This window comes from Mustela erminea, chromosome 1, assembly GCF_009829155.1.
Source record: "Mustela erminea isolate mMusErm1 chromosome 1, mMusErm1.Pri, whole genome shotgun sequence".
Taxonomy (NCBI): Eukaryota; Metazoa; Chordata; class Mammalia; order Carnivora; family Mustelidae; genus Mustela; species Mustela erminea.
In genome coordinates this window covers 23177344-23191189 of record NC_045614.1, presented here as the reverse complement: position 1 = coordinate 23191189, position 13846 = coordinate 23177344, and the positions used below count along the sequence as shown (strand labels likewise).

Below are 13846 nucleotides of genomic sequence, written 5' to 3'. Positions count from 1 at the left end.
CCTCCGGCGTTCACCTCACCCAAGACAGAGTCTTTTAATAAGCACTAGATTTGCTAAGGAGAGAATCAAGGAAACCGTTTTTCTGCGAATTTCTCGGTCACAACTCTGTAGGAAGATGCTGGTTGGAGAAAGAAGAGAAACAAGGAAGATGTCTCCAGGTTTTAAAGACACTGGGAAAACACCATACGGAATGCTGTATTTTAAACAATTAGCAGAAAGAAACTTAGTTGTCTTCAACATTCTATTGACCGTGTAACAGTAACATAATTTCTAGCCCCACAGTGCTGCTCAGGACACAGATGCAAGAGAGACCACCAGGAGCACTGAAGAATGTTCTGCTTTTTGGAACGGTTTGAATATGTCTGAAATGCAGTCGTTGGGAAAGATAGTGTCCATTTGCTCTGCCAAAGCTCCCTGCAGGGAGTGGATGTGAAGCCCGCTTCACCTGACTTCAACCAAACTGGATGACCTTTCAAACATTTCTAAATCTTCCACTGAAAAAGGAGGGCTCTTGAGTCCTCGACACAGGAAAAGGCAACGGATGGGGAAGTACTTTGCATTAGATGTCCCCCCACCATCCAAGAGCCGATCCCAAATCTGAGAAGGGAAGGGCCTGAAGGGATCAGCAGACCACAGAGCAGCTCACCCAAGCCTAGCGATCTTTTGGCCCACAGATATTGGAGGCAGCTTGTCCCTCCTACTATCCTACTCGGGCAGGAACTGAGCTTTGGAGGCTGTGTGCTCCTCCAGCTCTCTCCTCCCCTCCCTGTCCCCAACCCACCCCCTAGCACACTGTGAACCCTCATAGCTTTTTATTGAATAAAGTGTTTTTGTATGTGTGTGTGTTTGTGTGTACATATCCTGTGTGTATATAATATGGTATATATTACATGCAATGTATATACACACAGAATGTATATATTGAATGTACATATATACACCTTTGTATATAATATATATCCATTATAAATCATGTATATACATTTGTATATAATATATACACGTTATATATAATGCAAATACACACCTCCATGAGAATATGTCTCTATGGGTTGGTATGAGTATATAAGGTATGAGTGTGTATGTGAGGATCTGTGTATGTGACCGTGTGAGTGCCTGTATGTGTATGTGAATGTGTGAGTATATAATTGTGATTTTTTTTGCACATATATGTGCGCTGCATGCATAAGTGTGCGTGCGAATGCGGTTACCCTAGCCTTGCAGTTGTCTTGTTTGCAAAAAGTAGTCTGTTCTAGGGTAAGGCAGCTCTAGCATTCAATTGAGGGGAGCCCTTTAAAGTAACCTCTACCCTCATCCCTGGAGAACGGTGGCTTCATACTCACACAACCACCCCTGCACATACAGTGACACAGACTTTCAGCAGCCATTCTCTGGGCAAAAGAAGAATGTGTGGCAAGAGGAGCCCTTAAATGAACAGTTGCGACATATGTCATGGCTACTGTATGCCATGGCTACTCTTCTGGTTTTGTTTTACATCCAAAACATTGAGCAAAATGGGGAAGAAGAGGAAAGTGTTCCCACATAACACACTCCTACCTCTCTGAATCCGAAGTTGCCTGTTTTCAGAGAGGGCAGGCTGCCTTCTAGAGTTGAGGGCAAGAAGAAAAGGTCCTTCCAGGATTGGATCCATTTCTTTGAGAATACCATTAAGAAATTACAAGGTTTCCAAGTGCCCATCAAATGGGAACTGGTTAAATTAATCAGTTTATCATATAATGGAATTTCATAAAGCCTTTAAAAAGGACAAGGTGACTTCTATGAACTGACATGCCCACATGGCAAGGTGTCCATGATAAGCGAAAGCGTTAAATGGAAAAAAACAACAGGTTGTAGAGCAGAATGTGTAGTATAAACCCATTTTTGTTTTTTAGAAACATAAATATAGGTATAGATCTAAGTAAAGGTGTAGATATATCACTCTATGCCTTCTGAGTGTGGAAGCTTGGAACAGATTGGAAGGTCACACACTCAACTGTTAATGCTGGTTTCCTCTAGACAACAGGTTCGGGAAAATTGTGAAACGTTTGGGAAAGGAAACATTTCACTTTCTAATTTCAACATTTCGTTATTGTTTGAAACTTTACAAAAGCACGGAGAGTAGAAGATAGTATGACTGTAGATGTTATTACAGGAAACTTCCAAACAACAGATATTCCAAGATGCCTTGTGTGTGATCACCTGTTTTCAGAATCATGATGAGGCAGGAAGGAAGACCCGTCATTGTTAATGAATGAGCAGGAGGAGAAGAGGTCGATCCTCAGAGCCAAGTCCTCTCTGGAGGAAATGATACATGTCTTCTCAACTGAGAAACATGACCCCGTCAGCAGGCACAGATGGTAGAGTGGCAAGGCCCCCCACCCTCCAAGGCAGTGTATGCATTTGTGGCTTTCACTGCTAACAACTGTTCTTGAAATGCTGACTTGCGATTATGCAAGTATCTGTTACACGTGAAAACAATTGTTTCACCAACTGTGTTTTGGGGAGGGCCATAAGGTATTTAGATTCCAGGAATTTCAATAATCAAAGCGAGACATTGTTTTCTGCTATTTTACTATTTTATAGTAAAGATAAATATAGTATTTGAAAGTTGGCATGAAATAATCAGGTCTCAAGTATATATGTTCTAAACCTTCTGTTTGAAGCTAATTTTTGGATGATTTACCCCAACTTCACATCCCAGGTTAGCTTCCCGAGGGCTAGCAACTTCCCCCCATGATTCAGTAAGGCTACCCTTTGGAAAATTTTTAAATAGGATCAGTAAAATTTAATTTAAAATTTAATTTTTAAATAGGACCAGTAAAATTCCTTTAGGTTGGTAAATGATCTATTTAAACACACATATGTTCTGAAAGCAAATATCAAGTATGGGTTTGAGTTTTTGAGTGCTCGTTGTCTATAGCTCTTTTTCTCATGGACTAGAGCTGGCAGTAACTTCCTGTTGCAGGCACAGGAACTCTAATTCTTCAGCTCACTTAGAGAGCATAAAGTCCCTTCATTGGATGAGCATTTCATTCTGTCATGACTTTACTTCAAAGCATTTCCTATTACATGGTTTGGGGAGGGGTTGATCCCTCATCACATGAAAATAAGCCAATTATTCAAATATTCTGTGGTCAGATAAACAGAGTCATTTCTGAGGCAGATCGTAGGAATCATATATTTAAGGAGAAATGTTTAAAGTTAAGGACCATGGGGCCTAATCTCACACTAACTTGAGTAATTAAATTTCATTTGACAAAATTGCTTGTTAGGATGTAAATTAAAGTGACAATATCAATTAATCAAAATTTTGTAAACGCTTTGCACATCTGAATCTTAAGAATTTATCTTAGAGAAATAATTCATGAGCATAAAAATATTTAGCTATGAGAATATGTGCCGCTATATTATCTAAGAGAAAAAATAAGAAACCACTGAAATGCCTAAATACAGGGTATTAGTTAAATAAATCACAGTTGATTCATGTAATATTATGCAGCTGATTTTAAAAATGATGTTGACACCTTAATTATGAAAAAATAACTTAAAAAATCTTATAAACATGTGTGTAACAATCCAGTGCTTCAGAATAGTTACTACCAATGAAAGCATAAACAATAAAAAGCTCTTGAAAGTAATTATTGTTGGTGAAAACTCCTTTGGCTTTTCTCTCTTTTTTATGCAATCATTTCTTTTAAATTATAGAAGCGATGGGTGAACATTTTTTAAAAGACTTCAACCAGTACAGAAAAGTAATGATATGCAAAGTCTCCCTTCTCTTGAAATAAAAAACCAAAAACAAAAAGACGCAAAGAAATCATTGTTCACAATTTCTATTTTTAGTGATTTTTGTGATTCTCATTGGAACTTTAAAGAGTATATCTGTATTTCAGCATTTTTATTTATGTAGTCATCAGCTTAGCCATTTTTTGCAGCATCCTTAACATGTGCTGCTGTGACTCCAAATGCCATGGATGTGAGGGCGTATGAGGCAGCCTGTGCCTGGCAGACTTTAGTGTCCAAGGGATGCTGCTCTACCCAGTATCCTTGGACACACCACAGTGAAAGAGGGCTTTCAAGTTCATGCACTTACCCTCCCTTTTGCACTCTCTCCTCTTCAAATAGGAATATTTGCAAATATATATATATATATATATATATATATATATATATATATATATATAACAATTTTTACCTTGTCAAGGTTTATAATGTTTGCATCTCAGAAGTCATTCTTCCAGGCTTTATTTACAGATTCATTATAAAAACTGAGACCCAAAAGTCACATTTACAATAACAGATGGCTATGTACTTTATTATAATCAGTCTCTGTGAAACCAGGCAGGGTGTCTGGACTCACAGAGAAAACAGACTTTAGGTAGGAACATGGCTATATCAATTCACCCTTTTTTTTTTTTCTTTCACAGAGGAATCATAAAAAAGCAACAAGGATTTTTTTAAATCCACAAACTTATTTTCATCAAAACTTTAGTGCAGACTATAAAATACAAGTAAAGGCCAAAGGAGCAGAAACATTAGGAGCATTTATAGGGCCTGATATGGGCATGTGTAAATGGGCACGATAAAGATTCTCTAGGAAAAACTATGGATAAGGGTGGTGGGTGGGGCATGGGTTAAATGGGGGATGGGTTACATAGACAATGGGTATTAAGGAGTGCACTTGTTGTGACAAGCACTGGTGTTATATGTGAGTGATGAACCACTAAATTCTACTGGTGAAGCTAAAGTACACTATATGTTAGCTAACTATAATCTAAATAAAAACTTGATAAATTAAAAAAAATTTTCTTTTAAACAACTACAGATAACAGATTAATGGTGAAATATCAAACACTTTCCCCTTCCAACTGGGAATGGGCAAGGATGTCCATTCTCACCATTTCTACTTAACACTGTACTGGCATTCTCAACCAATGCAATAAGGCAAGAAAAATACTGGAAAGAAAGAAGTAAAATTTTCATGATTTGCATATATAGGTTATATACATATAAAATCTAAAAATATGCATATAGATGTATAATAAAAAGTACCAAAACTAATAAGTGAACTTATCAAGGTGACAGACACAAAGTCAACATATAAAAATCAACTGCATTTCTTTCTTTTTTTTTTTTTTAATTTATTTGACAGAGAGAGAGATCACAAGTAGACAGAGAGACAGGTGGAGAGAAAGGGGGAAGCAGGCTCCCCACTGAGCAGAAAGCCCCATGCGGGGCTCCATCCCAGGACCCTGGGATCACAACCTGGGCCAAAGGCAGAGGCTTATCCCACTGAACCACCCAGGCACCCTGGCATTTCTATATATTACTAGTAAACAATTAAAAATGAAATTTAAAAAGTAACAAAAATAGTTAATAATAAATCTAAGAAAAGATGTGTAAAGCCTCTGTACTGAAAACGACAAAACGTTCTTGCAAGAAATCCTAGGCCCAATCAAAATCCCAGAAGACATTTTAACTGAAGTTGAAAAGCTGATTCTAAAAATACAAACATAAAAAACTATAATAGATTTTGAAAGAGAACAAAGTTAGAAAACTTAAATAGTCCAATTTTAAAACTTATTCTAGGGGATCCTGGGTGGCTCAGTCATTAAGCCGCTACCTTTGGCTCAGGTCATGATCTCAGGGTCCTGGGATCCAGCCCCCGCATGGGGCTCCCTGCTTGGTGGGAAACCTGCTTCTCCCTCTCCCACTCCCCCTGCTTGTGTTCCCTCTCTCACTGTGAGTATCTCTGTTAAATAAATAAATAAAATATTAAAAAAAAAAAAAAACTTATTCTAAAGGTTCAGTATCAAGACAATGTTGTACTGGTACAGGTGTAGACACAAATAGAATAAACAGAGAACCTGGAAATAGACCCATACTTACAAGGTCAATTGATTTTCAAAAAAGATTCCAAGGTAATTCAATGGGAGAAAGAAGAGTTCCTTGCACCCCTAGAATCCATATGGAAAAAAATGAACCACAGCCCTTGCATCCCACTATACATAAGAATTAACTCGAGTCAATCATACATAGAAGTCTAAAAGCTAAAACTAAAATTTCTAGAATATAAGAAAAAGCTTTATTACCCTGGCTTAGGCAAACCTCACTTTATGCACCCAACAAGCACTAACCAAAAAAAGAAAAATACAATGGTTTTGACTTCATCAAAATTAAAAACACCCACTGCTTGAAAGACAAGAAAATGAGATGACAGTATATAACAGAAGTATCTAGAATATATTTAGAATTTCTACATCTCAATATTAAGAAGATACATAGCTTATGAATGGACAAAAGATTTGAGCAGACACTTCACAAATGAAGATTTATGGATGGCAAAGAAAACATCTGAACATTAACTCACTGCCATTATCAACAGGGAAATATAAATTTGAAAGCACGATAAGAACACCACACATCACTGGAAGAGTTAGAATTGAAAAGCCAGACAGTACTAACTGTTGGTGAGGGTGTAGAGAAAATGGAAGTCTCCTGAGTACAATCATTTTGAAAAATACTTAAACAATTCCTTATAAACATAAGCCCTCCCTATAGCCTAGAAATTCCTAAGTATTTACTTGACAAAAATAAAAACAAACACCTACAAATTATACACAAATGCTCCTAGCCCCTAACTGAAAACAGCCCAAGTGTCGGTTAATAGGTCATTCAATACACAAACAGTAGTATATTAGTACACTGAAATACTACTCGGCACTGAACGTCAATTACAAAGACAAGTGCAAACGACATGAATGAACCTCAAAAACATAATGCTTGGGTGAGAAAAGCTGGGTACAAAAGAGTATATATACTCTTTGCGAAGTCCAGAAGCAAATAAAAATTAGTCAGTGGTGACAAATAGAACGCTTGCCCAGTTGGGAGACATTGGGTAATTTTCTGGAAAGGGCACAAAGATACTTTGAGGGGTGATGAAAATACGCCACATTTTGTTTTGGGTGGTGAATACTATTGCCAAAACTCATGAAATGGAGCAGTTAAAACCCGTGCATTTTATTGCATGTCAATTATGCCTCAACAGAAAAAAAAATGATTAATAGATTTCTTTGTGCAATATTGTTACTCAGCAATAATACCCTTGTTTTTAAGAGATGCTGCTGGGGGGTACGTGGGTGGCTCAGTCAGTTAAACAGATGCCTTTGGCTCATGATCTGGGGGTCTTGGCATTGAGCCCCCGCATCAGGCTTTCTGCTCAGTGGCAAGTCTGTTTCTACCTCTCCCTTTGTCACCTCTCTTGCTCTCACTCTCTCAAATAAATAAATAAATAAATATCTTTAAAAAAAAAAAAAAAGATGCTGATGGACTCCCTTGCATTATGGTAACTGGTTTTTGTGGTTTTTTATATTATAATTGCTTGTAACTTTATGAAATCTTCATAAATGTGATCAATTCCAATAATAAAGTTGTGAAACATTTAAAAATGACAACCAGCAGACTGGGGAAATATTTGTAACTCATCTTTCTGACAAAGGGCTGATCACCCTTATACATAAGAATTCTTAAAAACGGTGCGCCTGGGTGGCTCAGTGGGTTAAGCCTCTGCTTTCGGCTCAGGTCATGATCTCAGGGTCCTGGGATTGAGCCCCAATTCGGGCTCTCTGCTCAGCAGGGAGCCTGCCTCCCTCCTCTCTCTGCCTGCCTCTCTGCCTACTTGTGATCTCTCTCTCCTTGTCAAATAAATAAATAAAAAATCTTTAAAAAAAAAATTCTTAAAAACTTTTTTTTTTAAATGCCCTAAATCAGCAAAGTGAAGACAGCCTTTACTCTAGGAGTGGAATGCTCTTGTCATAAGTGGACTCAACACTCGGGTGTAGCCACTTTTCCTGTTTCTGGTCTTATTGCCATGTCTGAGGGTAGTCTGGAAAAATAGAGGGACAGAAGGGAAAAGATCAGTAAGAAACGGAGGGAAGAAAGTAAAGAAAGAAGATCGATACATACCTATGCTCCAAAAAATACTGGATAAAAGCATGTCAACATATTTGTAACAGGGGGTGAAAGTATGGGAGATTTTTTCCTTTTCATGGATTATCTGTTTTTTTTTTTTTTTTACAATGACTGTATATTACTTTCTGCTCATTTATAGGAAATGCTATCATGCAAATGAGAACTATTTCTGGTGAACCTATTATACTTACAAGTACTTTAAATAATTTTCATGGAGTTCAATTTATGAGTTGAAATGTTATTCCTTCAACAGGCAGTGCTCTTATTATTCATTTATCCCCACCCACCCACAGAACATGGATGAATTAAGAGAGCTTCATGAACTTTTACTTATAAATGCTGCATAATTTTATATTCCAAAAGCAGAGAATGTCTTTAAAGTCGTTTCAATCCAACTAACTCACATTTGGAGATTTATTCTATTCAATCCAACTAACTTACATTTGGAGATTTATTCTATAGTTTCCATCAGAGATGGTGTTTATATTGGTTTCTTAAAATACATGTAGAAGAGGAATCCGTGGAAAATTTATTTGTCCTTTAAAAGAAGCCTTTGTATTATATTTCAAGCACATATAAAAATAGAGAATTCTTTAGTGGACTTTGTGTAACCGTAACCTAGATTTAACAAACATTTTGCCATATTTGCTTCAGCTCTTAAAAAAAATCAATTAAAGGTTATGAGGGATGCTCAGTCCATTAAGCATCTGCCTTCTACTTAGGTCACCATCCCAGAGTTTTGGGATCAAGCCCTGCATGAGCTCCCGGCGCAGGGAGGAGTCTGCTTCTCCCTTTGCCCCTCCGGCTCACACTCATGCTCCTTCTCTGCCTCTCAAATAAATAAATAAAATCTTGCGGGGGGGGGGGGGGGGGCAGGGTGGCTTAGTGGGTTAAGCTTCTGCCTCTGGCTCAGGTCATGATCCTAGGGTCCTGGGATCAAGCCCCACATGCGGCTCTCTGCTCAGCAGGGACCCTGCTTCCCTCTTCCCCTCTGCCTGCCTCTCTGCCTACTTGTGATCTTTCTCTCTCTCTCTCTGTCAAATAAATAAATAAATAAATAAAATCTTAAATTAAAAAAAAAGTAAATAAACATTATGCGATTTCATCCCCAAATACTTCAGCATGCATTTCTTTAAAAAAAGGACATCTTCTTACATAACCACAAAACTATTTTTGCACTTTAGGATATTAAATATAATTTCTTAATATCATCAAATACTTAGACCACATTCACATTTACCTTATGTATCCTCAAAATGTATTTTGCAGTTATTTGTTTAAACTGGGATCCACATAAGGTTCAACTGACCTTAAATTAAATGAATTTCTAAAATCTAATCATTTAAAAATCTAGAACAGTTCCCATCATCACCATCACTATTTTCTTTAAATTGTTTTTCATAATGTATTGACTCAAAGACATTTGGTCAGCTGTTCTGGAAGTGTGTTCTGACAATTTAAACAACGGTTTGAGAAAACCACCAAGGAACTCACAGCAAAAAAATCATCATCCCCAAACACAACGTCAGATTCATCTTGAAACACCAAAATTTTGCAAATCTTGATTTTGGACATCAAGAAGGTAATGGGGGTGGGGGTTTAAGGTGGGGTGGGGGGAATAGTAGAAAAATGTCTTGAAACTATAATACAGGTAGATGGACCCCGATCGGCTCACTTTTGTTATCTAAGACCTGAGATGGGGAAGAAAGCTGCCCGGCTGCTGCAACCTCCAAACCCAGAAGAGACATCATGATTTCCCTTCTGGCCTGGAGGAGGAACACAAGTTTAATGTAGCTTGCAGGAAGCCTGATTTCAGCTAGCTTTAACACCCCCAGAAGGAGTTAAAATGTGAAAGAACAGCACTTTTCCTTTTAAGAGGCCTATCTTATCACAGGCACCAGGGGTAGGAGAGAACATTTTAAGCTAATGATGTTTACAGCTAACCAGATCTGGTTGAAGCAATCTGCTGGCCTTGAGTTTGCAAGTCTCATTTCTTACAAGGTCCATTTATCTTAGAATGCTCCACCACCAAAAGTACCCCATCTTCACATTTTCTGAATATTAAGCTAGACAATGAATTCTTCTCCCAGCTGGTTAACTATCTTTAACCCCCGCCCCCAGGCTGCTAAGTATTGTGTGTGTTAACTCAACTGCATTACAAATTCTCTAATATTGAACAACAAGAACAACAACCAAAGAGACAAATATTAAGCATAATGAAAGGAATGTTGCTAGGGAGATTTTTACATGATACAACCAAGAAAGTCCTCCATATATAGAATTCTGGCAGAATTTTTAAGTCATCCAATGTATAATAATTGAACATCTGCTGATGGGGTCAGACATGCATCTCTATATTGGTCGGGGAGAGAGTGTGGCCCTCCTTGCTAGACCTGGATCACAGGCCTACCCCAGAGGTCAGAGGTGAAGTCAACTTCATCCAAACCTAAATCTAAGAGTGCTGAACAGAGCCTTCCCCAAGGAAAATCAGAGCAACCACCAGCAGAAGGAGGAACCGATATTGGGGCAGGTAGAACCAACAGATGGGCATCTGTAGGGCTGGGGTAAATGAGAATAGGACTCTACAGTCATGGAGAAGGGGTGGTCATTGGTGGTGTGTGGTGCTCTCTCCATTCAAATGCCTTGGTTCCTAATATCTCATAAATAACTAATCTTGGCCCTTCTCCCAGTGGCATCCCATTCTCTTAGGAATCCATCAGGTTTGTTGACCTGTTGGGAAACAAATGCATCTCCTCTCCTAGGGAGACATTATCTCCAGCTGAGAGCATTTCCTAAAGTTCTTAATGGAATGCTGTACTAGAATGTTTGGGTTCCAATCCCTGGAAACACATCACGGTTCAGCTATCTAGGCTGTTGGGTCCAGCAGTAGTGGGTAAAACCATTCACTCTGGATCTGGTTTTTCTAGACAATGGGAGGCAATCTAAGGAGCAGTCATTTAATGTTTCAATGACAAAGGGAAAGAAGGCAGGGAGGTGTTTTTAAAGACTTTATTCTGGGGCGCCTGGGTGGCTCAGTGGGTTAAGCCTCTGCCTTTGGCTCAGGTCATGATCCCAGGGTCCTAGGATTGAGCCCTGTGTCGGGTTCTCTGCTCGGTGGGGAGCCTGCTTTTCCTCCCTATCTGCCTGCTTCTCTGCCTACTTGTGATCTCTCTCTCTCTCTTGTCAAAGAAATAAATAAAATCTTTAAAAAAAAAAAAAAGACTTTATTCTGAGGGAAGAGAGGGGCAGGGTGGGCAGAATGGTAAAGGTGGTCAAAAAGTCCAAAATTCCTGTTATAAAATAAATAAATCATACAGATATCTGATCAGCATGGTGACTATAGTTAATAATACAATATTACATATTTATAAGTTACTAAGAGAGTAAATATTTGTGTGTTTGGTTTTTTTTTTTTTTTTACAGTTCTATTTATTTATTTGAGAGAGAAAATGAGTTGGGAAGGGGCAGAGGAAGAGAGAGAATCTTTAAGCAGGCTCCACGCCCAGTATGGAGCCTGATGCAGACCTTCATCCCAGAATCCTGAGATCATGATAGGAGCAAAAGACAGACACTTAACCAACTGAGCCACCCAAGGGCCCCACTAAAAGAGTAAATCTTACAAGTTCTTATCACAGGGTAAAAAATGTTATGTACAGTGATATTAACGAGGTTTACTGGAGTGATCATTTTGCAATACATACACACATTGAATCATGATGTCATATACTTGAAACTAATGTCTATTATATCTCCATAAAAAAGGTAAAATAAAATTTTTTCAAAAACATTTCATTTTTTAAAAGATTTTATTTGACAGAAAGAGAGAAAGAGAACGTATGCACACAGGAGAGGGGAGTGGCAGGCAGAGGAAGACGGAGAAGCGGGACTTGATCCCAGGACCCCAGAATCATGACCTGAGCCGAAGGCAGATGCTTAACTGACTGAAACACCCAGGCATTCCCCAAATACTTTGTTTTTAAGATGAGTTTCAGGCTTACAACAAAATTGAGAGGAAGTACCCCCTGCCCATCTATGCACCTAGCCATCTCTGTGAAATGTATCCTCCACCAGAATGGTACATTTTTTTGCCAAGAAAGAACCTACATTGACACACATGAATCACCCAAAGTCCATCATTTATCTTAGAGTTCACTCTTTTTCTTTTCTTTCTTTTTTTTTTTTTTTAAGATTTTATTTATTTGTCAGAGAAAAAGAGAGCGAGAGTACACACAAGCAGGCAGAGAGGCAGGCAAAGGCGGAGAGAGAAGCAGGCTCCCCGCCGAGCAAGGAACCCGATGTGGGACTCGATCCCTGGACCCTGGGATCATGACCTGAGCCGAAGGCTCTGAGCCACCCAGGCATCCCTTCTTTTCTTTCTATTTCAACTCTTTTTAAAGCTGAAGTATAGTAAACACATAATGTATATTAGTTTCAAGTATACAACAAAATGATTTAACAATTCCATACATTACACAATACTCACCATGGTCGGTGTTGTTCCCATCTTCCTGGTGTTGCACATTCTATGGATTTGGACAAGAGGGTAGTGACATAAATCCATTATTATATCACAGACAGCATTTGCATTGCCCTAAAAACTCTCTGTGGTCTGCCTGTTCGTCTCCAGCATCTCCCCTCCCCTGAACACTCCACGGCAGGGAGTTTTCAAGTCACTAAACAGACTTGTCTTTCTAGTAAAAAAAGAACTACCCCCTGCTCGGGCATCCTCGCCCCAGTGAGGATGTTTGGTTCTCCCTTGAGGATTTTTCCCCTTCTCCTCCCCTTCTGCAGGAGTTTAGAAGCAGAGGGATAACTCTAGAAACAGGGGTGGGTGGGCACAGAGACAACCCCAAGCTTCCTCTGGCTTCCCCAAGGAATCACTGATCAGAGCCCTCCAGGCAGGGCCCCACATGCGCCGAAAGATGCATGGCAAACAGTACAGGACAACAAATAAAAAACACGAAGGAAAATGAGTCACATTTGCAAGCAAATTCCTGTTTATGCAAAATATTTGTGGAAACACACCTTTGCACGTTCAAGATTCCGCCAGTCCATCACCATGGCACTCGTGTTGGGAGAAGCAGATCCGTCAGGAGGCAGTGACGCTGCCTGTTAATTGACCCCTCCGTTTTCAGCCATCGTGATGAACCCAATGAGGACACAGCCCAGTCTGCTCACAGGAGAGGCAAACTGGAAAACGCTTCGCAAATGTTCTCCTACACGCCCAGGGGGTTTGTGTACCAGGCAGTCTAGACAAAGAACAGGAGGGCAGTGTCAAGAGAGCATCCCACCTGTAGATTCGTCCAGAGCCTGGCAAACATCTGGCGTGCGGCCTGAGCACCCAGGGCCAAGTGTGCCTTTGTTTGTGATGAAGCTGTTCTCATTTTGTCCAGCAAGGCTCTGCTCAAGGCCCGAGTGTGTGGCCTTCACTTTCCAATGATACAAGATGCTAAAGCACACGACCTGGATCACAGGGGCCAGAGAGCGATGGTAAAACTGCTTACCAGCAGATGCTGAGAGAGTCCTGGGTGGTCGTTTTTAACATTCTCACGTATTTATGACGACAGCAGGGTGCTCGGCCTGATGGATCATGGGTAGTCGTAAACCATGGTCCCTGCTCTCATGTGAGAGGGAAAGGTACAGTTGGCCAAGCTAAACATCACAACTACTGGAGTGTGCAGCCAGAAGTCCAAGTGAGGAGTTACAGGAGCCTGAAAAGGTGAGCCTCGTATGGATCCTGAAAATTCAGGGAGGAAGGAAGTCTTTGAGAGGGAGCAAGAAAGATCGCAAGCAGGGGGAGCAGCAGAGAGCCTGACTCGGGACTCCATCCTAGGACGTTGGGATCATGACCTGAGCCAAATGCAGATGCTTATTT

General features: G+C 39.6%; 1 long non-coding RNA gene across 2 annotated transcripts; it reads right to left on the bottom strand.

Annotated features, from left to right (window-relative positions):
- Positions 1-4300: 4300 nt before the first annotated feature.
- LOC116578358 lies at positions 4301-13735 on the bottom strand. 2 transcript variants are annotated; one of them, XR_004280843.1, is made up of 5 exons: positions 13476-13735; positions 12997-13220; positions 12455-12494; positions 5890-5957; positions 4301-4956 (listed from the first exon to the last, which is right to left on the bottom strand). It is a non-coding gene; the product is annotated as an uncharacterized LOC116578358 (long non-coding RNA). The 2 variants fall into 2 exon arrangements; XR_004280840.1 differs by lacking the exon at positions 4301-4956 and having other exon boundaries at positions 5774-5957.
- Between the last annotated feature and the right edge of the window lie 111 nt (positions 13736-13846).